We start from the raw sequence: 24274 nt of genomic DNA, 5'->3' as shown, positions 1-24274 counted from the left end.
CATAGCTAGTTTCTATATTGTTTTTTAGATAAATAGTGGCTATAACTTTCCTGGTATTAATTTTTTTTTCTTACGAATAAGGATACAATTCCTCTCCACAACAGCGTGAACCTATTAAGAGTTTGAGGTCAGATACCACATCACCTAGGATATCAGTGACAGGTACTCTGGAGAGTTAAAATACCTGAAGGAATTCATTTCACATGCATCCACTGGGAAGTGCGGTGGGACAAGGGTGTACTGCTAAGACCTTTTCAAACTGAAATATAGCAGGGCCAGGGATAGCCCATAGGGAAAAAGTTCTGAGGGTTTCATTTTCTTTAGCTAAAAAGCAGAATAATGGCAGTGGTCTTCTCTGGAAGACATTTTGAGATGAAAGGAACCTGATAGCATTGTAGGAGAAAAAAACAATTGGGAATCATGAAGTCACCCATTCAAGTGGCTAATCTGTCAATATATATATCTATTGACTGCTGAGGAGTTGTTTTTAAATAAATGGAAACAATGTGGTTTTGCAGAATTTTCAGGGGAAAAAAAATCTTTTTACTGAATAGCTCTACTTTTTATATGAGCCTATGGGATTTCTACAGCTTTCAGCATCACAGCATCTGAATGAAGGATTATGTTTATAGTCAGAAACACAAAGAACCCCACAAACACTTCTCTGATGCATGCTCAGGACTTTGCAGGCACAACTTAAAGAGAGCTTCAAAGCCCATTAGAAATGACTATACTCATTCCAGCCAGTTCAATAGCCTCCAAATCAGATGAGAGGGGCACAGTCTGTTTAAGCTGAAGCAGATCCCTCTTTTGCTACACAACTGTTTGACCCTCATGTTGAGTCTACAGTGCTTTAGGCCTCACACGATGCTCTTTAAATATTCCCTGTGTAAGACTTGTGTAGCACTATGGCCACAATGTGTGGCTGATAGATGCTTACAGTTCCAGTAAGGATGGCCAGAGAACGGCTTAATAATGACCTGCAAGAAAGAGCTTGAAGGTAATAATGTTCCTCCACCTATAAGGGCATCTGCCTTTCAATCCATCGGGGTGGTCACAGCAGAAGGACTGAGTGCTAAATAAACAAAGAAACTAAAATGTTAGACTTTTAAAGCTAGATTCATTTGCAGTAACTTTTATGGATTTTCAGAGTATTTTCGATGCCAGGTTTAAAAATCCATCATCTTTTCTGCACATCTAAAACTGATGGATTTTTGTAAGTGTAAAATACCAGAGCTGATACTTACACAGCAGGAAAAAGCCATGTTTTCTCCAGCTATCAGACAGGAAGTGAATTCCCCATGGATAGCAACCAAATTTCCAGTTTTAAGGAGGATTTTGACCACTTCATGCATGAAGGATACATGCAGGAGATCCATGCACTGATGGCTGGCTGTCTAAATCAGCCTGAATTATTGCAAATGATTTCTAGTAGGAAGGGACCCAAATTGAGTGGAGTTTATTTCAACTACATTATGCTGGTGAAGGTAGCCTGCCCCATATCCCGCAGTTCCCACCTGCTTTCATTTGTGAGCTGTATCAACACCACTCTCTATCACTTGCTTCCCTGTATTTTGTTAAATGGTGTTTCCTCTGTGCCTTGCTTTCTTCTTTAGACCAAATTTTACTAACAAAATGCTACTTGCCTGACATCAGTGCAGTTACACTCGTGCAAAAGGAAAACAGATGTGTTTATACTCACTTTACTCCTGACTAGACCTTATAAAGGAACTTGGGAAAAGACTGGGCAGCTATTAACTTGCACACTATTTCACACTTCATATGCATTTATTTTACTTTCAGGACTGTGTTGCCCAGAAAGGCTTGTTAGATTTTAGTGACTTTTATAGCTGGTGCTCATGCTGCTTTCATTAGTTCACTGAGTATGGATTTCCAATATCTCTTTTACATTCTTGTAGTTTTTACAGTTATCCTTCTCTTCTATCATCATCTGAAATAGCCAGATTACAATTTTATTTTGTCCTAATTGCTGCTAAAGACTTATTGATGGAAACAGTTGCTTTCCATCCCTTACTGCTTTGGAGGTGTCTATGGGTCTTTAATGCAGTATCAGAAGAAATATTTCTTGGTAACAGCCAAGCTCTGGTATAATTTTCTTTATTCTTCTTCAGTACAGATCTACTGAATACCTCACAAGAAGGTGAAGGTCAGAATACTTAGAATTGCTAAGGACAAGATTGCAAAGTTATGGAACCACCTGAAAATGTACATAGCTGACTAGTGACAGTACAAATGCCCAGGCATCTAAGCTAAACTGAAATCAGTGACACTGATGTGTGAAATAGATAGCAAATGAAAATAGAAAGTGTCAGAGCACAAACAAGATACACGTTCATCGTAGGTTTTTCATTCCAATGCTTAAATGTATGAATAATATAAAATGGGAATTTCTGTCCCAAAAGATGGCAAAATAAAGACAATTATTAAACCAAGATATTTCAGAATCATAGTAATTGGATTTGTGCAATCAGCACTTTTACTATCCTGCAAAAGCTGATATTTCAGGCATTCTTCATATCATATAACGCAACAACAGAAAGACTCTGAAACTCGTTTTCCTGAATGACCAGATAGATCCAATGTTTTGTGTGTCTGTGCTCATAATAAGCAAGCGTGTCAGTACTAAATGTGCTAAGAGCATGTTACACAAGTAAGATATGCTAATCCACACTTATGTTGTTCACCCTTGGAATTCAGTGCTGACAACAGCATCAGAAATGAGGCAAGCATAAAATGGGACTCAATTTCATGACCATACATGGCTCAAAGCTCCACTAATTTTACAGAATCTTCTGTCAGATCAGATAAGGCAAGGTCTGTGCTGTGATATCCAAAGCCATTCCTATTCAGGTCAATCAGACTCGGTGATTTATAGAAGACTGTTATCTTTCACAGAAGTGAGTTCCTCAGCTATACAGCTCTACACAAATTTCCACTTAGGCTGTCATAGGAAGAGTGAATGCAGAAAGTGATGTAAGAAACTGAGGCAATAGGGCTGATGCTTGTCTGGCTATGTGTACCAAAGAACATTTTGTGTTCTTGTTCTAGACTGCAGAATAATCTGTGATAATTACCATAATAAATGCAAAGATGACAGGTCAGATAGGGCACAATTTTCTGCTCGAGTGTGTTCCTGTTTCAGCACTGTAATCTTTAAAAAGGATCTATTTTAGGTGATATTTCATGTTATTGGTATGGCACTGGCTTGGAGTGATTTTACAGCAGTAAAAGCACACATTAAACGAGTTAAACTCAAGCAGTGGTTAAGAAAGAAAGTGAGGGTTTGGTGTGCACAGTTCACACTTCTGTCAATTTTGTGAACTATTCAATTTTACACCTGTTTGGATTAGTCTCTGCAATTCAGCATCCCACACAACACACTTGTAATGCAGACTTCTTCTTTTAGCAAACTCCAGTTCCATTTTTACTTTCTTTTTACTTTTGTATTCCACTAAATATAAATTCTGATAACAGCTGTTTTTTCAAATTATGTTTCATGTCTCAATGCTGGCTTAAACAAGCAGTAATGGCATCTGTCAGAGAGATGCTGCCAATAAAATTGTGTCTTTTATGCAGAAAAGAGTATAAAGAACAACTCTTACTATAATGTCATTCAGAAACATGACTGTAAGAGAGACTTATATCTTCCCATTTGCTCTCACCTTGAGATTTATCACAATGGGCCTTAGTGTCATAAGAAAATTCAAGGTTGTTTTCTTCTAATCACCTCGTGTAAATTGCATTGAGCAGCAGGAGACTATTGTTTTTAATAGGGTAAGAAACTGGAAGGTGAATTTTGGAAGCATTTCAAATATTTTACTGTTCAATATTGTCCCTTTCTGTCAACCATATGGTAGATATTCCTGACTAAAACAGAAGGGCACAATCAAGTTCAGATCATTTTTAATGAAGTTATTGGTGCTCAAGCCAATTGTGTTAATAAAAGAACAGAACATGTCTGAAAAAAAAGATGTAATCATTTCTGGACTACAGCTGCTCACTGCTATAGGTCTTCCATAAGAGAGGCACTGTTTAATCTCAGACAGTGGAAGGTAAAAAGAGAAGGCTGCCCATTCAGGGTCACCTTTGTTACAGACGTAGCATCCACTGAAACATTCAGGGGGTAACTAGTATCAGCTAGTATCTGTATCAATTACTGAGTTTGTGATGAAGATAAGCACACAGAGGTTGTTCCCTTTTCATATGTTCTGCCTTCCATTTCTGAATTCAACCTTTGTTAAAGAAAGACTTCATGGGTCAGTCTCAGTTGGGGATAAAGGCACCTAAAATCAGATGTTTGCAAGTAAATGTCCATATGTCAGCTTGGTGCCTAGGCCACTGCTACAGCCAGTACCCTCAGTGGAGGTTGGGGTGATCCAGCTGCCAACCTGCTGAGTGATGAATGTCTACTGGCTCTCTCTCTGTCCATCAATCTAATAGTAATTTGGGTTCTATTCAATCAGTAAACATAGATGCCTATTGCCATTTGAGGTGTTCTAAGGTATCTACACAGAGCTGATAGACACAGCACAGGATGTAAAGGAGATCTGTGCTCTTCTGGACTTGCAGCTTGAAGGCCAAATGGGCATCTCAATTCACAAAGGGCATCTTGAAAAGCACTAGACACCTACGTTTAGGCACCTGAATCAAGCCCTTATATTTAGGGACCTTAGTTTAAGTTTCTCAGCCTTGAGCTGAATGCCTGTACTGCACACAAAGGATTTTTGAATCTGAGTTACCTTTAATCACTGAAGAAGACTGCAAAGAATCACATGTTCCTTGGAGGGTGGTAGGGACTCCTCCGTAGCACCAGATTATGGTGGAGATCTTTACAGATACTAAATCTGTCCATGTGGAAAGCACTGCTGTTAAGCTTAAGTGGCTAAAGAAATCTAGTTGCAGAAGAGGAGAATTAGAGTGGCGACATACAGTTTCATGTACTCATGCAAAGAGAGGACACAGACTGTTTCTTTTTAACAAGGAGTTAGATAAAATATCGTCACAGTTACTTTAAACAGCCTTACTACATTTTATCTTGAAATTAGATGAGTCAATAAGTGGGAAAACAGGTTTCCAGACCACCTTTAGCAGAATACTGCAAGCCTAATAATTAACAGTTAACAACCCCCATTTTGTTAGTGAATAAAGGTTTACTGAAGCAAGATGGATAAAATTAGGAAATGTCTATTCAAATTCCAACCAACCATGGGTTCCCTTTTCCCTAGGAACTGAGAGATAATTAACATCTCTGAAAATTAGTTCATTGATTTTGATGGCTACATATAGTTCAGGCACTTCAGCCTAATTCGAGTATTTTGATATCTTTAGCAGTTTCCATAAAAGACTACAATGGAACTAGAAGAAAGACATGTCTGGGATTCCTGGAAGTGGCAAGATTGGTAATTACTCTGATTGACAAACCTTTTGGCAGTACAATTCAGTACTTACTGGGTCATGGCTCAGATAGATGGGGAAATGCACTGGGTTTGTTGAATGGTTATACCATTCTTCTGAGCTCTGTTGTAAATCTTGGTAAGCTCCCACAGAAAGTGGAGTCCCCAGTTTCAGCCTGATTGTGGTTACAGACTTCAACCGGGCTCTTTTCTGCACCAGAGCTGAGAAGCTGCAGTCAACCTGCTCTCCATTGGCTTGAGTTGCTGAGGTTTTCTTGCCCCAAGTCAGAAGTCATGCTAGTGGGTCCAGTTTTCTCTATCAGCAAAAGAGCAGCCACAGCCTGAAAGAGGAGGTTACAGTGACCAATTGTCCTACAACTGGTGCAGGAAGAGCAGCTGAAGGAAAGGTCTCCTTACTCTTTCTTCCCATGAGGTTTTTGTGGTAGGAGCATTGAAACCAGTATCTCAGCAGTTACCTGTCTCAGTGTATGAATGAATTTACAGAAGAAGGCCTTTCTCCTCTAAGCCTCCTGTGCAAGCGTCTTTCTCCTTAATGTAATGGTGAGACAATATGTGCATTTATGCAATGTTTGCTTCAAGCACTCTGGATTTGGTAAGTAGCAAATCTCCAGTGAGTGCCATGGTTGCTCCATGAATCAGGAAATGCAAGGTCATACAAAGCTCACTGCTTTCTTTTCTATCTTCAGAAGATGAAGAGTAGCCAAAGAGATGAAAAACATGTTGTTAAGGAGTGTGCAGCTCACTTTCAAGCAATGTGCACAGGTCTGTTTGCCATGGCATGACTGATGTGAGCTGCATGCACCCACATTGTGGAGCTCTTTTGTTGTCTGAGGAACACTGTCTGCCCTCCACCATACATATTGAACAGGACCTGGTGAACCTATATCATAACTGTGCTTAGCTCTGATCCTTTCAATAGCAAGGATTTGAAACGTCAGAAATTTTCAGAGGCCCAAGGGACAGACAGCCTCAGTGCAGTTTTGACATCAGACCTTAAGAGGAGAGTTGCTTCTGGTGTGTGTGAGAGAGTAGTGAACCATTTAAAGTAAGCGGTCAGATATATTCCTATCTTCTTGAACCTGCACAACATCAGAAGAAAGAGTGTGTTAGAAGTATGCTTGAAAGGCAAAGACAAGTTTTTAAGAAATCTCATAGAAAACAGTCCATAAAGAATTCTGGAAGTTGAAAAGAATTCAGATGGAAACTGCAGGAAGGATTTGTGGCCTGGAGAGAGAAAATCAAAGGAGGTGAACTTACTTAGCCTTTGAAAGTCAAAGAATATTGAAGAATGGTTAAAAGTATCTATAAGAGAAAGACATCAGGTAATAGCAAGACTTCTAGAGAAATAGCAGGTCATTCCTTAATAGCAATCTCAAATGGCTGGAGGATGAAGTCTGAAAATAAATTGAAGAATTAATTAAACTGCCAGTTAAAATAATGGAAAATAGAGCAATTCCATTTCTTTTCTAAATAAATTACTTTGCAAACAAAAGTTTTTCCCTATGGAAATGTTAATGTTTCCTATCAAAAATTGCCAAATACTCCATTTTCAGCCAAAGATTTATTTTCGATACAAATACACTTGTCAGTGCCTTTGTGGTTCAACTTACTAGCATGTTGCCTTGTTGTCATGAAGATTACATCTCTTGTTCTCCTCCTTTGGAAAAAGGTTGAATGAAGTATATAGTTTCCCAACAAAAAGGAGAGACAAGTGTTACAAGAAAGATGTAAATTAAGCAGATTTGATTGCAGTGAGTTTGAGCAAATCACACCTCCTGTATTTGGAGTTGCTTTCAGAAGCATTCTGAGAATAAATTACACTGATTTCAGGACTTAAAACAATTAAAGAGGTTGGAAATATTTTCCAAACAGTTTTAGTAAGTACATGCTATAATTAAGCACTTGTTGCTCAGACCCTTCTTAATCAAGTCCCGTTAGCTTTTTAAAATACATATTTCAGTTAAGAAACAAACTTCAGTTTCTTTCATATACATGAAATTCTGCTTGAAACTATAGCCGTGCTCTTGAAAACTAAGCAAGTAGTCAATCTGGCCTTCCTTTAATTAAAGTATAGAAATTCTGGGAAATTATAGAGCCTGAGAAGCAGAAAACTGTTGCAGAACTGGTTGGATTTTTTAATCTACTTATCCATACCAACTTTTCTGTCAAATATGCTCCAGTCAATATAATAAAAGAAGTTTATATGTTTGATGATATTTCAGAAACTTCAGTCAAAAAAATTGTGAAGACGAGTCAGTTAAACTTCATGGAGTATAAGTCAATTTGCAGAATGAAGAAGTAAAAAGAGAAAGAAAATAAAAACTTCCAACAACAGAAAGCACCAGTTTCAGGGAAGCCTGGTTAGATCTTACTTTGTACTCTGATGAAATTCCTTCATTTCCACTATTTAGGTACCTTTTTTGACTTAGTTCCTAGTAATACTCTAGGGAAAAGTTACACAGATGGCAGAAATTTGCTACAAGAATTTACTGTCATTCCTCCCATTAATAGATGGGAATGTAATATTCATTAAAAAGATTCCAAACTTGAGTCATCCCCTAATGATCATGCAAATTCCCTCATCAATGCATAATAGAACAAAAGAGATCTGTGCATTAAGAACCACTTTCCATGGCATTTCATTAAAATGTCTTATTTCAAAGAACCTTTTGCAGAAGCTATTAATCAGATTTGCTTATGGGACACATCAGAGTAAGGGGTAAATTGGCAGATGCTTCCCTGCAGTTCTGTTTTATTTAGCTTGGCTTGGCCAGACTTCGTTGTGCCACAGGTAAAATCCAACATAAAAGCTTTATGCTTGGTGTTGATTTTTATTTCTGCAGTACAAATGAAACATCAGGACTCCTGTCATGATATGAGTAGCGCAGATCCCTCAAAAAAATAAAAAAAAAATAAAAAGAAAAAAACATCCAAAAAAAAAAATAAAAGAAACCCAAAAGAAACCCCAGGATTTATTTGCATTATCTGCCCAGTATTACGGGTGGTGGTAAGAAAAAACTGCAGTGAGTTACACTCAAGAAGTAAATGTTGACAGCAAGATTGCCAAGTCAGAGTTAGGCTGGGAAACTAGGCTGTCAGTAGGAGGGAAGGGTAAGAAGGATGGACATACTAAATTTAGTCCAGTTTAGGTTCCAGCTCTGAATTACTGTCAGGATGCCGTTTCCTTTGATTACCTGGGGAGTTTGTAGACTAACCTTGCAGCTTAGGTAACATGTCGTAAAACTCCTCACCTTGACCAAAACCTCTTCTTTCAAGCACATTTTAGCTATCACTTGCCTGGATTAACTGCGGGAAGATCATCTATGATTGCTGCTTTCCTTCTGCTAGATAAACCTAAAATGTAATTCACCATGAAATAAGACCATGTCCTTAAATGATAGCTAAAATGACTGTGAAGCTATTTGAGCTTTGTGAGCTTCGAAAAACCATGAAATGCCAGAGGGGATTAACAAAACAGCAGGCCCCTGATGGTCCTTCTGGTCAGTGTACCATGCTCAGGGGTTAGGAGAGCATCACTTGGGTCACATCACACTGGGAGGAACTCACCACTTAGGGCTGATCTGATTGTTGTAAGAAGTTGTCTTAAGAGCAGTTCAGTGAACAGCAATAATATTTCTTAGGTGAGAAATACAGCATAAACCCCTTGACCTTGGTGTGCTTAATCCACCTTCGAGGATATGGATTTCATTTTCTTTTTGTCTGTAACAGCACGGTGGAAAATAACAAAGCAAAGGCTCTGGATTCATCTCAGGTGAGGTCCATTTATCAGGTACCAAGTTGCTCTAAAATCAATTCAACTTCTACATAACAGAGAGTCGGCAAACATTAAATTTTTTTGCTAACTTTCTGCCACAATCTGTGAGTACAAGAACATTTCAATATCACAGTTTTATTTTAACTGACGATGACACTATTCAAAAGGGAGTGGGGTTGAAGAGAGGAATACAAAGTCATGTCTGAGTAACTGCAATCATTAATAATTTGTTCATTTATAATTGGCTAAAAAGCCTCACAGGTTTCAGTTGTTAGTTCAATGGATTAACAACACAAGGACACTGACCTGCCGTGTCTTTGCAGGAGGAACTTGCTGAGTGGAGGTACAGGAGCAATGAGAGCAATGAGCTTATTATGTGTCGTGAGCAGGGGAGGATCAATCCTACTTCAGAGAGGGAAGACAGAGAGCAGTGAATGTGGTCAGATGAATGGAAAAGCTCTTTTTTTCTTTTTCCTTTTTTTTTGTGTGCTATGCTTTCTCTAAAATGTGAAAAAAGAGGCCCCTGTGTTAGGTCTGAAAGCAGAACTCGGTGTAAAACCAGCTTGTACCATTTTAAGGGAAAAACATCACTCTAGGAATTATTTTGTCTTGTCAAAAATGTCAGACAGAAAAGAGGGCACAACTGAACAAGCAATGGATTTGGACCGTATCAGATCTGGGGAAAAAAAAGGTCATTGCAAGAGTTCTCCAAGAAAGGAAATGCTTTTCTGAGTTAATAATTTAATTCCATTCCTGGTTTCCGCAAGTAATAAAAAAAAAATCTGATTTTTATCATCTTCTTGCTGCAGTTTAGAGAAGTGACAGATTGTTGCAAGGTGTTTACTGTGGGGCACCAACACAGCACACTTCTGTTCCCTGGACTGTGAGCTGAAGTTGAGCAAATAGATTGCACTAATCCTGGCATTACCACTGTAGGGCTCAAAGAAGTCAGGCTGGTTACTGACCTCCATCAGCTAGGGGGCTGGGCCCAGACGTCAATGACCCCACAGAAATTTAATCTAGAGGAAGAGCTTGACCAAAGCTGCTGTCACTTTTTACTACTCCTATTGGTAGGATCAGACTCCTTAAGCTACAGTCAGCTGATGGATCAGCTCTAGTTGGAAAATGGAGCTGTATTAAATTTTGAGAGCATAATTTGATTGCCTTCTTCAAAGGGGAAAAGTCCAGCTGGGTTGTTCTGGCAGTGTCAAAATACTTTTTGTGTTTGTGTTCCAGTTTTATTCAATAAATGGAATATTGTGCATTGTAGGAAATGTTGGTGGGGTGTTTTTTTTCTAATACATGACATTATCACAGTAAAACCATTTTGTTGTTTTGACTCTGACTATCTGAACGTTTACTGAATGGGAAGTTTCCCCCTGCTGGCACTAAGCTCCTGTTTAGAACTGAGAGCAATATCAGGGAAGTCCAAGAGAACAGCAAAAACACTGTTTTCAGTCCCAGTCTTCTACTGACAATGATTGGAGAGAAACTGGGGAGAAAATGGGGAAGATTCGGAGAAATTAAGCAACATTCTCAAAGCAACAGTATTTATTATGTTTCTGTTAGTATGATAGCTCATTCTGCTCTGTTGGATGCTAGGCTGATAATTTACTGGTAAGTTGATGCCTGGTAATGAATGAATTTTCTTATCTAGCATATACAGATGTTTTAATCCCTGTTGACTATTTTAAGGTTTATACCGTGACCTACTCTCCTATCTGAGCAATGCCCACACAAATCAAGCCTCAAAGTGAATTTCCTACCTGAATTCAGTTTTGGTACTTTCCCCATTAGGGTCCCTGGTGTAAAGAGTGTGATGGTGTTCTGCCCTGACTTTAGCATCCAGAAGTTACACAGACAAGTTTAAACTCATCATTATCACTGGAGATAAATAGGCTCAGAGGATCTACCAGAAGTAGACATTTACCACAGACTTCCATTTAATCAGGACGGGTAAAGTAAATAAATGCCAGTCTGTGATAAAAACGAGCTCTGAAATGTATCATTTTCTTGAAGGAAGTACAAACAGTTTTAGTTTTAAGCAAATCCAGAACTGTTTTCAGGGTGATGTTTGGCTGAAGGCTCCCAAACAGTGTCACTGAATGGCACTCTGAAGATAGGTTTTACCTGGTTGCTCAGCAAAATTCCTGCTCTAAGGAAGGAAACTGTGTCGACCTAAAAAAGCCTGGCATTCTGCACAGCAGAACTAATATAAGCCATCATTTATAGGCTGTTAGTATAAAGAACTGTGTATTTATTGTTTAAGATGCAAAAATGCTATTGAATTCAGTTTCCCCAAGTCTATAAACTAGACCCCACACAGTTTTAAGAGCTCTAGGTTCAGCATTTGTACCTTTTTTACTAGATAGGACACGACGACAGAGTTCTGGCCTTCTGCTGAGTCAAAGACTCCCCTGAGAAAGGTTTACATGGGGACAGACTGCATGCACACATGGGCTGAAAGCTGTGAGGCTGCTGGAGGTGGTCAGAACTGGCAGTGATTTCCTACAGCATAGGGGAACCCATATTGCTCTGTGGGACAGCAGCTAAAAGGGGCTGAATGGCAGCCAATGAACCTTCTCTCAAATACATTTGCCAGTTGAGCTTATAACATAGCCTTGCCCCTGGTGCATACCTTGCAGCTGTGTTTCTAGCTGTGAGTCCATTTTTCATGCCAGCCCATTTTTCACTTGCGTAAGAACAGCAGAATGATGAACATTTCCAAGTGTGTGTCACATCAAGAAGAAACAAATGTATATTTATACTTATCTTGCTTTGTGTTCGTGGACTAAAGTCCCAGGTACCCTCTTCTGTACCAGACAGCTGCAGGCATACAGAGAAACCTACCAGCAAAGATGTTTTCTTAACTTTGAAGGTGTGCTGTTTCTTCGCAGGGCAGTGCAATGAGTGCGTCCCACCCGTATGCAGTAACAAGGATGCACAGGAAAATGAAGAACAGCATCTGAACAGCATTTAGAGAGTTTCAGAAGTGCTTTCACTGATCAGACTCTGCTGAGCAGGAGACATCTCAGGGAATACAGGAGTCCATAGCCAACCTGTCATATTTCACACAAGAAATGATTTTCAGCCTTCCTCCAGTCCTGTCAAAGCAAGAAGGAACAGAGAGGATGGAATTACACATGGCCTAATAAGGTTTGATTTTGGAAACCACGGTGAGCAGTAATAAGGGTCGATGCTGCAAAGCCTCCTGTAAGCTCCAGGGATGGGATTTTCAGGGGCAGAGCTGCAGCTCACCGCATTGCAGAGGCTCCAGGCAGGCTTTACCTGCCCGTGCCGCTCCAAGGGCTCGCCAGATCTGTTTGGATGATTTCCCCATGCTGTTTAATTACAAGGCCTTTCTGGCTTCTTTCACACTCCTACACTAGGGGTTCATTACCTGAGCCCTCTATTTCTCCACATTCTCTGCTCTGAGTGGTCCCATAGAAAACACACACTAAACAGTGGCAATTGCACCAGAGTTCTTTCTATCTTTAAGCCAACGAGCACCCTGTAAAAATGTCACATATAAATACAGCACTCACAAAATCTAGTTATAACTGGGAAGCTGTGAAATAAGTATAGTATGAAGAGAAAGGAAAGGAACTGATTTTATGAGTACATTAACAGGGAGAAGCACCAAACAAGGAACCCTCTGCAGCAGTGACATTTGGAGCCTAAATCAAGATGACATCCACGAAGAGGCAACAGAGGGATCTTGCTGTTCCTGTGATTGCTGCAACTGCTATTAGGACTCCTGCCATTCAGCAAAGCAACTGCTGTTGTCTTTGGGAGTACCAATTCAGGATCCGCTTCAGTGGCTATAATTTAATAGTAAAGGCATCAGAGTCTGAAACCGGGAACTTGGCAGGCATGCCTGGGAGAAGAGGGCTTTTTGTGTGCAGATCACTAAACCTCCACATTCCTGCTGCAGCTCTGCTTCCCTCAGTCATTTTTTGTCCCAGGAAATCTACAGCCTCAGCTTGTCAAAACTGAGATAACCGGTCAGTGTTAAAATCACACAGGTTTGTATTGAGCTGCAAAGACAATTTGAGAAAATTAAGGAGCCAAAGGAAGCAGAGCCCTCCCTTTTGCCCTTTTCACAGACGCTCCTGTTGAGCTGGACCCTGGGCTGCCAGGCTGTGCACTCACATGCTCTGTTATGGATTCAGGCATCAATCTTCAGGCTGGAACAGTTTGCTTAACTTCATGGCCTCTTACCCAGGGCTCACAGAGATGCTATGCCTCCCCTGAGTCACTGCCTGTTTGCATTCCCCAAGCCCATGGCAAGCATGAGCCATGGGGTCAGCTCCCCCAGCAAAGCATTAGACTGTGCAAAGTGAGAGTCAAACCTTCAGTACCTAAGTGTCACTTAGCCAGACTGTGCATACCCATGCCAACAGGAGCCGAGGGCCACGCAGGCTCCAAAGAGACAGCAACAGTCTGCATGCTTTATGGATCATTTGTAAATGCCACAGACAGCAGCAGCAATGTCTACCTCATCATCCCTTAAATCGCATCTGAATTTGCAATGTGTTTTATTGGGCATATTTTCATTTTACTTAGGCTACCACTCTGCCTGCCTCTTATTGCTTGGTGGCCCAGCTTTGGGTACCATTTTCATTTGCCTGTGGACTCTGCATCACCCACGGACACATGGCAGCTTGGCCCACCCTTGAGCCCACAGCAAAGCCCACTGCAGGGGCTCTGCCTGTCCCCGGGAACATTGCCCTTTTATACTCATGCTCCTTCAGTTGTCATTTCAATAAAAGCTGTGGCAAGCTGAGAAAGCACTAGAGTTGCAGAGCCCTCCCCAGGGCTCCTTTGTCAGGCTGACAGTCATCATGCAATTAATACATTTTCAGAAAGACAGCATATCTTGCCGGTGTTTAGCTGGTGTTTAATATGTTAGTATGATGTGTTTTGCTGGGATGAGAAGTGAGATCAAGCCTTAGCACTTGGGTCTGGTGCACATAGTAGTTTTAAGCATCGAGTTGAAAGCAGGTTGTACCCATGTCCATGTAAGCTGAGTCCATCCCAGGGTACCTGCCTCAGGGGCAGGAGCAGGTCTCCAGCAGTGCTGGTGGGGCCTTCAGCAGAGCCGAGCTGATGTAGGGTGGGGATGATTCCTCCATCCAGAACAGGTTTAGTCCCCATAAACAACCTGTGCAAAAAAAAATCTCTTCTGAAAAACTCACATTTTCCAAAGGACGCAGTTTCTTCTAAAAGAAAATCCCACAAAATTAGCTCTCTGGTGCTACCATATATGCAAACAACACAAATGCATCCCCCCTTTCTCCCAGCTCCCTTCCTATGTGATCCATGGAGAGGAGGCAGAGTTCTGCAGACAGAACCTGCTATTCGGTTTATACCTTTAAAATAAAAGCAAAGTAACTTCTGGAAGGGCTGTGTAACACAAGGGAGCCTGCAGCTGATGCTGTGCCATGCTCTACTGAGCTTTAGAGAAAAGAAAGCACAAGTGACTTTGGGCACCACTGCAACTGTAACTGATATTCTATTTGAATTAAACATTTCATTTACTGTCACAGTGGCTGTGACCTTTTCAACTGCAGTTTGGCTCTAAGTGACTGATGCTCTTCACATTACACATACGAAGCGCAACGGACTTGTTCTGTCAAAGAATGAAAATAGCTCTGTGGGTATTTTGTCTCCCTGTTTTGCAGAGATATAACAATGAGGGCAATAAAAAGTAATGGTGTGGAAGACATCACGCTGCTGGCTTTCCAAGGGTCGTGTCTATATGGCTCGTGAGGAGCCCTGGTATTTCCACCATTTACTGAATTAAAAATCAGTGCTAAGCAGCAGCCACTGTGCAACCTGAAGGCATGCAGAGTCAGTGCAGAAAACACAGGCTATACTCCTAGGGGTGAACTTCCAGAATAGACGTGCTCTCAGTTGGTTTTCTTTACCATCTGGGGACTGTTACAGGTGGATTGCAATGATTTGATGGGGAGAAGGGGCCACCCGTCCCCCTGCTCCCATCCTATGCAGCTCCATGTCAGAAAGGTGCACTGCCAGATCTCAGAGGGGGCTTCAAGGTGCGTGTCCACACCCTGCATAGCTGATGCCACTGGTTTTATTTCTCTCATCTCAGAGAACTGAGTTTCTTCCTTCCAGAAAAGAGAAAGAGCACAAGTTTTTAAGTGTCTCTGCATTAGTGAGCCCAGGGGTTATTAGATTGGTTGGAACAGTAATATAAACCCATTTCTGTATTGCACTTTTCTTGTTTTTCAGACTGTGTCCTTTCCAAGCACTTCAAGGCCCCTCTCTGGATGCAGTATGTCTCTGCGGGACAAGGAGAGGTGACACCAGGTGCCTCAGGAGCAGACAGACAGCCTGAGGCGCCCGGGAGAAGAGACCTGGCAGCTGGAAGAAAGGGCACAAAAGCCTTCACTGTCTGGTTTCTTCAGGATGCTACAGGGTCACCTCAGGCATGCTCTTGATCACAAGCAACAGAAAGCAGAGCTGAATGCAGCTGGATAGTTTGGGGCTGGGATTCAGCACAGTGTGGGAGAGAACATGGAGGCACAAATGGCTGAGTAGGGATGAGAAGGGACAATAAAATCTCTTTTAGTAGCTCTGCTGGCTTTAAGTGGCTGTTGAACTGTAGCCTGGTTTTAATACACAGAGATACACCAGAGATCGATTCGCTGCTCAGGAATGAATGGCCTGTGAGCGTGCAGAGACCAGTGTCAGGTATGCATGGAGTCATGTAATCGACAACACAAAAGTACTTCATGGTACTTTGCAACCTTGTGAAACCCCAGGTTGGCCCAGGAGAAAAGATACATCTGACAAGAGAAGTATTGCTCCCTTTTTCAGACAAGGGCTGCTGCAGTTCCGGCAAAGTGAACCAGCTGAAGAACACTATCTGAAATAAAAAAAGCCAGGAAGCAGAAATCATTGGGGATGCTACATCTGATAAGATGCACACAGCCAATTCAGTCTCAGTGCAGATGGTATCATCCCATAGATGTACATCGAGCATCAAAAGGCTTGGCTATAATACTCATGAAACTCTGTACTTGTGCAGGTAAGCTGGAGAGAGGAGAAACTGAGGGGGATTAGTTCACTGAGATCCCACAGAGGAACACAAACAGGACACTGAAGTAGCCAATAAAATGGGGAGGCCAAAGGCACCCTTCTGCTACAACACTGATGGCAAAAGGCAGAGGTTTCTGAACAGGTCACAGTCCAGCCATCAAACAGCCACAGAAATAATGATCAGGGCAAGCAGACTAAGATGAATTATGTACAGGACAGAATATACAGCTTCATACTCTAGAAAGCAGCTAAAAGAAAACTGAGGAAACCCTGGACTAGAGAACTCACATGGTCACAAAGCAGGTTGGCATTAAAGGATACAAACAGGATCCAGTCAGTTTAACTTACCCCCAGCCTGTACCTTGAGACTAATACTTTTTAGTGGAGTTCATGGACTAACCCTTTGAACCAAGTATGAAAATTCTACACCACACATGGGGGAAAGGGTTTCCTTTCACAGGTTTCCAAAGGGAGATTCAATCTGCCTAATACCTGTACCTAAATTCATAACCCACTTGGTTAATTGCTCATAACTAACAAACTCACAGCTACCATGGCTGTTGTCTCTGGAAAGTCAACAAAGACTTGTACTAACACTGACAGCGATCTGGGGATGGAGAGCAGCAGCCTATACCACAAAGGTGATGACTGATGACCAAGGTGAATCCCACCAAAGGGTAGAAGCAGTCAGCTCTCCTTTCTTATCTGCGTTAGCGTCGTGCACAGAGGATGCCCACACACACTCAATTCACCGGTGTACTTCGACTGGAAAAAACTATATATGCTGCAGGTGAATAATGTTTTAGATTAAACCAGAGTATGAGGCGAGAGCCAGGCTTACCTCCCACACACATCTCATGATATCAATACAGGTGACTCACCCTTCAGCTGCTCCCGTAAGAAACTGAACGATATTTCATACAAAACCTATCTAGAGGCTTGTCTTCAGAAAAAAAGTTGTCCCATGGCTCCTTCCCATTGTTTTCTTGTGGGGTTTTTTAATCAAACTTTATCTCAGAAAGTAATGCATTCTGCCCAGAGCCTTTCACACACTCCTAGATATCACACAGGTATGTGGATTAGCGAGCACTTATTCTTGTGCTTTCCTAGCCATTTCCTTTCTTTATTGGCAGGAGCAGTTTTCTGTTAGGAGAGATTACGATAGCTATAACCACAACCCTTCTTCTGTGCTTTTCAAGACTTCCATCCTTATTCTTGTCCCTTCACAACTTATTCCTCTTTATCAAGAAACAGGCAAGAACATTCTGTACCTTGTTTGTAGCTCTCACTGATCTCCTGCTGTTTCCCAATATTGTGGGTGTTACTTTGCTTCCCAGGAAAGAAAAAAGTATGTTTTTTTTTACATTATCACCATTACTGTAAAAACTGCCAGGAACTCCTTTGCAGACTGTAAAACCTGCAGCTTGTAGATGTGTAGTCAGACCTTGCAATGGTTAGTTTCAAGGTGATTATCCATAGCAATCGTGAGCTTATTTCAGAGTCCAGTTGCTAGGCAAGCAGACTGTTTATTTTGTGCATATTTGCAGCATTTTGTTAGGCTTTGCCAGTAGATAATTGCTGCTGATTAATACTCTCTTATCTTGTCTAAAGAAAGACGATGTGTGGGCCACTTGCCATGGATACACTGCCATAAGGAACCTCAGCATGGATTTCACTGTTTATCATTGTTTTCCCATTTTTAAAGGAGATGAGATAGTTTTTGACAAATGAGGGCTCTCTTATGGCTAAAAGATAATTCGGTTTTTCTCCAGCTATATTTAAGTTAGTTAACCTTGCTGCACAAGTCAATTACGCTCTCATATTTCAGACTTTGTCATTGCAGTTAGTGTTTTGCCTGGCACTTTGCAGAACTGCACTGATTGAAGATCCCTGCTCCAAAGAAATTTCCAATCCAAGAGCTAAAATGGGAGCAACCAAACATTGGTGATGGGGACAGAGTTATCAAATCACCCTCATATGGCAAGGTGGGACTGCAGAGTGAGGAGCATGTGGAAGCTCATGGGCTGACGAGAGCTCAAAAGGGTGCACGTATGAAAGGCTGCCAGATGCTCTGAGTGCAGCAGGGCAAGTGCTTCCAGTGCCAGCACCAGTTTGCCTGTCTGACTCATACTGGTGTTGCCATCCTGATGGGGAGATGTGCTGACTGGATGAATGGAACACCTGGAAGCGGAGCAGAGTGCTCAGTGGCTATGTGAAAAGCCACCCTCCCTAAGCCAAAATACACTTAATAGCATAACCACTGTGTGAAGGTTTTTAAGTCAGTGAGATTTGGCACCTGAGGCATTGCTCGGGTTACTGAGAAGGCACAGAGAAATAAAACAACCCTCACAAGACTGCCTCATAAGGCACTGTGCAGCTCAGATGCGGCTGGAGATCTGCTTCCCTCCCATCACCCTTCAGTTATTAACTCACACTTCCACCTCGCTGTCTTAGCAGCTAAACCATGCTTAGGAAAAGCATCCTGTCAGATAAATAACCTTGTCAAAATCTGGGAGTGAACAGAGGAGGAATTAGCAGCGGGAATAACCACACAGAATCTCACACTTTTCTCTCAGTAGCGTTTTTCGCTGTCCCCCACTAGCACGAGGTGGCAGCACCAGCCCGCATTTGGGAAGCCTGGGCTATCGAGCAGGTCACACCGGTGTCATCTGGGTTTTACAGGCGTTCTCCCCCTCATTTTTCAGCCATTTTGCGTCCAGATAAAGAAAGAAGGCGAAGGCTTTTTTCCTCAGCCTTTGCAGTTAACTGTTTTGTTCACTGGGAATGGAGCTGGGCTCATATTCCAAGCTCTGCTCAAGTCAGTAGTGTTTAAACATGACATAGTCAGCTGCTGAATTAAAATCCCATCCAGGAAAGCTGTTCAGCTTCAAAAAGCAACTGTGAGGGGGACTTGCTGCTTGTCAAATACCATATGCAAGGTAAATGCGACTGAAGCTCACGAGTGCGTTTCTGATGTGAGAGCACAGAAAGCCCCTCTGCTCCTTAGGTCAGGCAGCAAGGAGAGCTGCACTGCCAAAGCTAATCCCACCTCAGTGTCGTCTTGCTTGTGCCTGCTCGGGAGGCACTGCTGGTTTCACCTCCTGATTAAAGCACTACTTTTCTAATACTTCTAATTTAATTGCTGCATCAGAGAAGACCCACATCCACTGCATTCAGTGGAATTCAGTCCATGTTTTTTATACCACTGTCCAATTGCAATATTGCATTTCATTGAGGAACACTTTTCTAATTGGAAGGGCATGTGAAAATATATTGTACTATGCAGCTATTTCCAGCACAAACAGCTCAACCATCTTGTAGAGTCTGAATAAATCTTTAGATCAAGTTCACCTCCGGCATGACCCATACATCAGTGCTGAGCTCTGCTGTGCTATTCAATTATTTATTCATGATGTTTTCCCCATTCACATGACAAAAAAAAAAAGATTTAAAGAGCCATTATGGTGTTTATGGAAGTGTTAACCAATTAAAAGCTCAAGGTTGCATGCCATTTCTTCTGAGCAACAGAATAAAAAAGATCAGGAAAATGATTGATACAGTTAATATATTTATTGGCATTAGTACATTCTCTTTTATTGCTGGGATCAGGGTGACATCATTCATCATAAAGACAGCATAATTGTCTTTGAATGTTATAAAAGGTGAAATTCATTCTCCTGGAAATTAAAGAGAACATTGCAAAGCTTCAGTAAAAAAAGGGGACTGAGTGATACAGATGATAAAATGTACTGGCTTTAAATTTCTGTCCATAAACCTGGAATAAAGCTACTGAGAATTAGTCCGAGATGAAGACTGTAATGCAATAACCTGAAATTAGTTTAGACGTTCCTCTAATCTCGTTTTTCATGGTGTAGGACTATTCATCATAAAATCTGTTTCCCTTCATTGGCAGTATTTCAGCTGTCTACTCACTGAATGAAAACAGTAAGGGAGTGAAGACACCAAATGAAATACATGTTATTTGTTCTGGCAGAATTAGTTCACTGTCAGCAAAGCAAAGCAAAGCAGATGGTGCAGCATCTAGTACCTGGTGTTTGCTCCCCACACTCAGAACTCTGAGATCTTACTCCCCTATTTCATATGCAGGTCTGGGTTTAGGAAAAGGCCTTGACACCCTGCTGCAGTGTCACTCTCATGGGATTTTAGCTTTGCTTAGGGTTTTTTTATCTCCCTGGGTAATTTCTTATCTACAAAGAGACTCTGAAGACTTCTGTGCTATTCCTTTGAAGATCAACTCTGCCACTCTTGCCTGCATCAAGTAAATCTCCCCTTGTGAGCCTACATTGGGTCCTCTTCTAGTCTGATGCTGCCTAAGAAATGAGATTCAAAAAGAGAGGGTTCTACTGGCTCACTAAAGCTACATGTTTGTCTTTGCCTGAGCAAACCTTTCCAGACCTGTCTCATGCTTCACTTCTGTGGGAGTGTCATTCACACAAAATACCCCTGGGGAGGGAAGTTTCCATTGCAAGGTGGCCAGCATCATTTTTCAAGTTAGAAATCAAGTGGACATGCCTAGTGACTTAGAAGAACTAGCCTTCTGAATTATGCAATAGCTGCATATGCCTGGGTTAATCCAAGTATGTTTAAAATTAGCTTTTAATCTTATGCAAGCCCCGATGTTCCCAAAATGAAATTGTCAGTGCAAACTAGACCAACTAAGCAGTATTAATTAACACCACAAGAAAAACACAAAGGATTCTCTTTGATCATTGCTTGGAGACATTTTGTGCTTACCTTAATTTCCTCTCCTGAGCTGAAATAGCAAGTTCAGGTTATAGCTCTTTGTTAGAATAATAATTAAAACAACATAGTCTGTGCATATACATTGTTTAGTTAAAGGGCACTAATTATGTGCATATGTTAAGGAACTAATTGAGATTAAACCTGCAAGGGAGCAGCCTTTGGAATCTTCAGGGGGCAAAAACACCTTTTGAACATGACGGCGTCAACCCAAATCTGCACTTTTCGTTGTTTTCTCTTTCTTCAATGGTATTAAGAGAATCTTTAAGTCTGATGCTGAGTCCTACTGCCAAAAGGTGCAGCTTTTTAAACAGCTCTGTGAGGGTTTCTCTGACATATAGATATTGAGAGACAAAAAAATACTCAGTCCAGAGGAGCTTCTCAGTTGATGTTCACTGCATGGTGCCCTGATGGGATGGCCCAGCCGGTGGGGACAGGCACACTGCCCCATTACGTATCCAGACCCTGAGACAGAAATTACAAGAGGAATGGGATGCCACTGGCATTTCCCTTGGGAAATGCTCTTCACTGATCATCATGTTTCCACTCTTTGGACATGAAGTGGGACCAGGCAGGCCAGCTGTACTGCACAGACCCTTGCCACTGAGCGGATAGGGTATCACAGCCATGTTCCAAGCCAACTCCTAGGTTTAGCTTTACATGTAAGTGAGAAGTGTAAGAGGAGTATTGCAAGTGCACCAGAGAAGGCCACAACATTTTGCCCTCTTACGCAGAAAGTGAACAAAGGAGACAGTCTATCAACTAAGTTAGAGTCAACTAATCTGGAATGAGCAAAAAGGAATTTACACCATGTTTACCTTATATTACAGCCAAAATTTTGAGATGTGGAGAAAAGTCACAGTGCACTCTCATAAAAAATATAGCTAATCTGGGATCAAGTCTTTCCCCTTGTGAGAAAACTTGGAGTAATTGCATTACCCAGTGCAGCTATTCCAGGTTTTAGCACATCCAGTCCCTGACTAAACAGGGACCCTGCAGCTGTCCTAGTCAGGATAATGATTACAAGAGATAATCTTCATGTTTCAAGAAGCATTGCTGACAGAAGTTGGAGAGAAATGCCTTCTCTCTCCCACAGTAGCCAGAGTATTTCATAGCTATCCAGATGCATTATGAGAACTTTATGTCTTTCTCTAAAACAAATGGTGGAAAGCATTGTCAGAGAAAGCACAGATGGATTGCATTTCTCCCAGCCATATATCACTATGGTTAGCTGGAGATTAAATTTCTCTTTTGTATTTAGGCAATCTTGCCTTCATTTTCTTACTAATAGCAGCTAGAGGGAAAATGCTATAAATCTGTTATGTACGCACCACATGACTACTCGGTACTTCTAAGCAGCACTACTTCTGCTGTTGTTTAAATCAAGGGTTGGTCTCAGTGTTAGTTAACAAAGTCGGAATCTGTTTGATGGTCCTCCCCCCACTCTGCCTCAGTGATCACATCACAGAATCACAAGACAGGAGGAGACAAGGTTACAAATACTGGCACTGCTTCACATTGACTACTGCTTCTGTGTATGTGCTCTGTTCTTTGCGAACTCCTAAAGATTTACATCCCAATGATCCAAATCACTGTACAAGGCTAGGTTAAGCTTGACAAAGCTGTATCCTTCAGTGCCGAGTTTAAAGTCAGAAAAATGGAGTTTCTTCTTACACAGCTTAGTGATTTCTCTTCTAAATCTGCCACATTTCATTGCCAACACACAGCCAAGTTTTCTTCTATAGAAAAGAGGAAGGTGGACAAAGTAAAGCAAACTCAGCCATTGAAAGCACTTTGACTTCATTCAGAGAAGAACGGATAGTGATGTTTGAGCCACAATTGAAAGGAGGAGCTCAGCATAGGCACATTGCATCTAGCACTGAATTGATCATTTTCTTTCTGTTAAAAGTAAAAAACAAAGCAGGCAGCAAGCTTTCTGTGTTTGCTGCCAGGCAGAAAACATACCCTTGGTTGCTTTCATTATAAATAATTAATTATCCATCAGTTCAAGCCACATATTTGCTGCTGATTTTTTGAGTTCTGTAATTGTTTCAGTTCCTTAACACTTTTCAGCCATTAACCTCAAATAACAGCAACCATTTAATAACCGTTTATTACCAAAGAAATAGATTAATGGCAACTGCAGGAATCTTCCTCTTCAGGGGGGTCCTAAGAAGTCTTATGGGATGTAGACGTTTAAATATTCAGGTGCTCAAGGCAATGACTATTGGGTTATATTTCTGTATGTGTGTATTTACAGGCAATGCTCAGCGCTGTAATACGATGACACCTCTGTGAAAAGCCTCTAGGTGCCGCCATAGTACAAATAAACAGGACCTAGGCTGCCATTTGTCTAGTCCAGAAGAGACAGTAATCTTTATTTTCAAGTGAACTGGTATTCTAGCGGGGTTTTAAGTAGATGCTGAAGAGCAGCAATCTTCCTTTGCAAGTCTTTGGTCAACAGTTTAATTGCAATCATTTCTTGATAAAAAGCAAACAAAATCTCCATGCATTGACATCCCTCCTGAAATGAGAAGCCACTCTAATACATGGTATGTAGAAGTGTCAGTGTATTATGGAAAGTTTAAATAATAAAAGGTTACCATGCACCTTCAATTTTAAGCTATTTTGCTTTGTTTCCTCACCTACCCAATCCTGGACACACACAGATTTGGTCTGCTCTGATTCTTTTAGGGATGCCTCCCTGTCTCCCCACCATTTCAAATGATGACCAGCTACAAGGTCTGGAAGCTGATGGAAATAACTTCAGTCCAGAAATGGAAGCAGGTTTAATGCAGCTGTTTTAAAAATGTCTTCCAGTGGTGTTTTTCATTTGCAGACCAGACTTCACAGAAAAAGAAATCTTGGCCCTGAGCAGCTCTCCAGGATTTTGCTTCAGTGCCCCCATCCCTTAGATGGGATAAAGCAGCACATCTTCAAAGAAAGTGTCCTGATTTACGTGGAGGATCTGGTCTGAAAGTGCTGCTCAGGGAGTACAGTGCCTCTCACTGTTTGGATGCAGCTGTGCACCATCCCTGGGATCTTTGGTAAGGCTTGTCCCTATGTTTCCATAGATAATCACACACAAAATTTGTAAGAATCATTTTTATATGACCCACACACACACCACCTCATTCCCATATACATCACTCATAACTGTAACTGCAGCAGCAAAGCTTCAGACATGCTAAGGCTGGGGGACTTTCATCACGCCAGCATCAGCCTTTCCAGCCTGAAG

This window comes from Neopsephotus bourkii, unplaced genomic scaffold (assembly GCF_033783945.1).
Source record: "Neopsephotus bourkii isolate Nb327-2 ecotype Australia unplaced genomic scaffold, CSIRO-AGI_Nbou_v1 NB_1630, whole genome shotgun sequence".
In the NCBI taxonomy this organism is placed as follows: Eukaryota; Metazoa; Chordata; class Aves; order Psittaciformes; family Psittacidae; genus Neopsephotus; species Neopsephotus bourkii.
Note: the sequence above shows the minus strand (reverse complement) of the source record.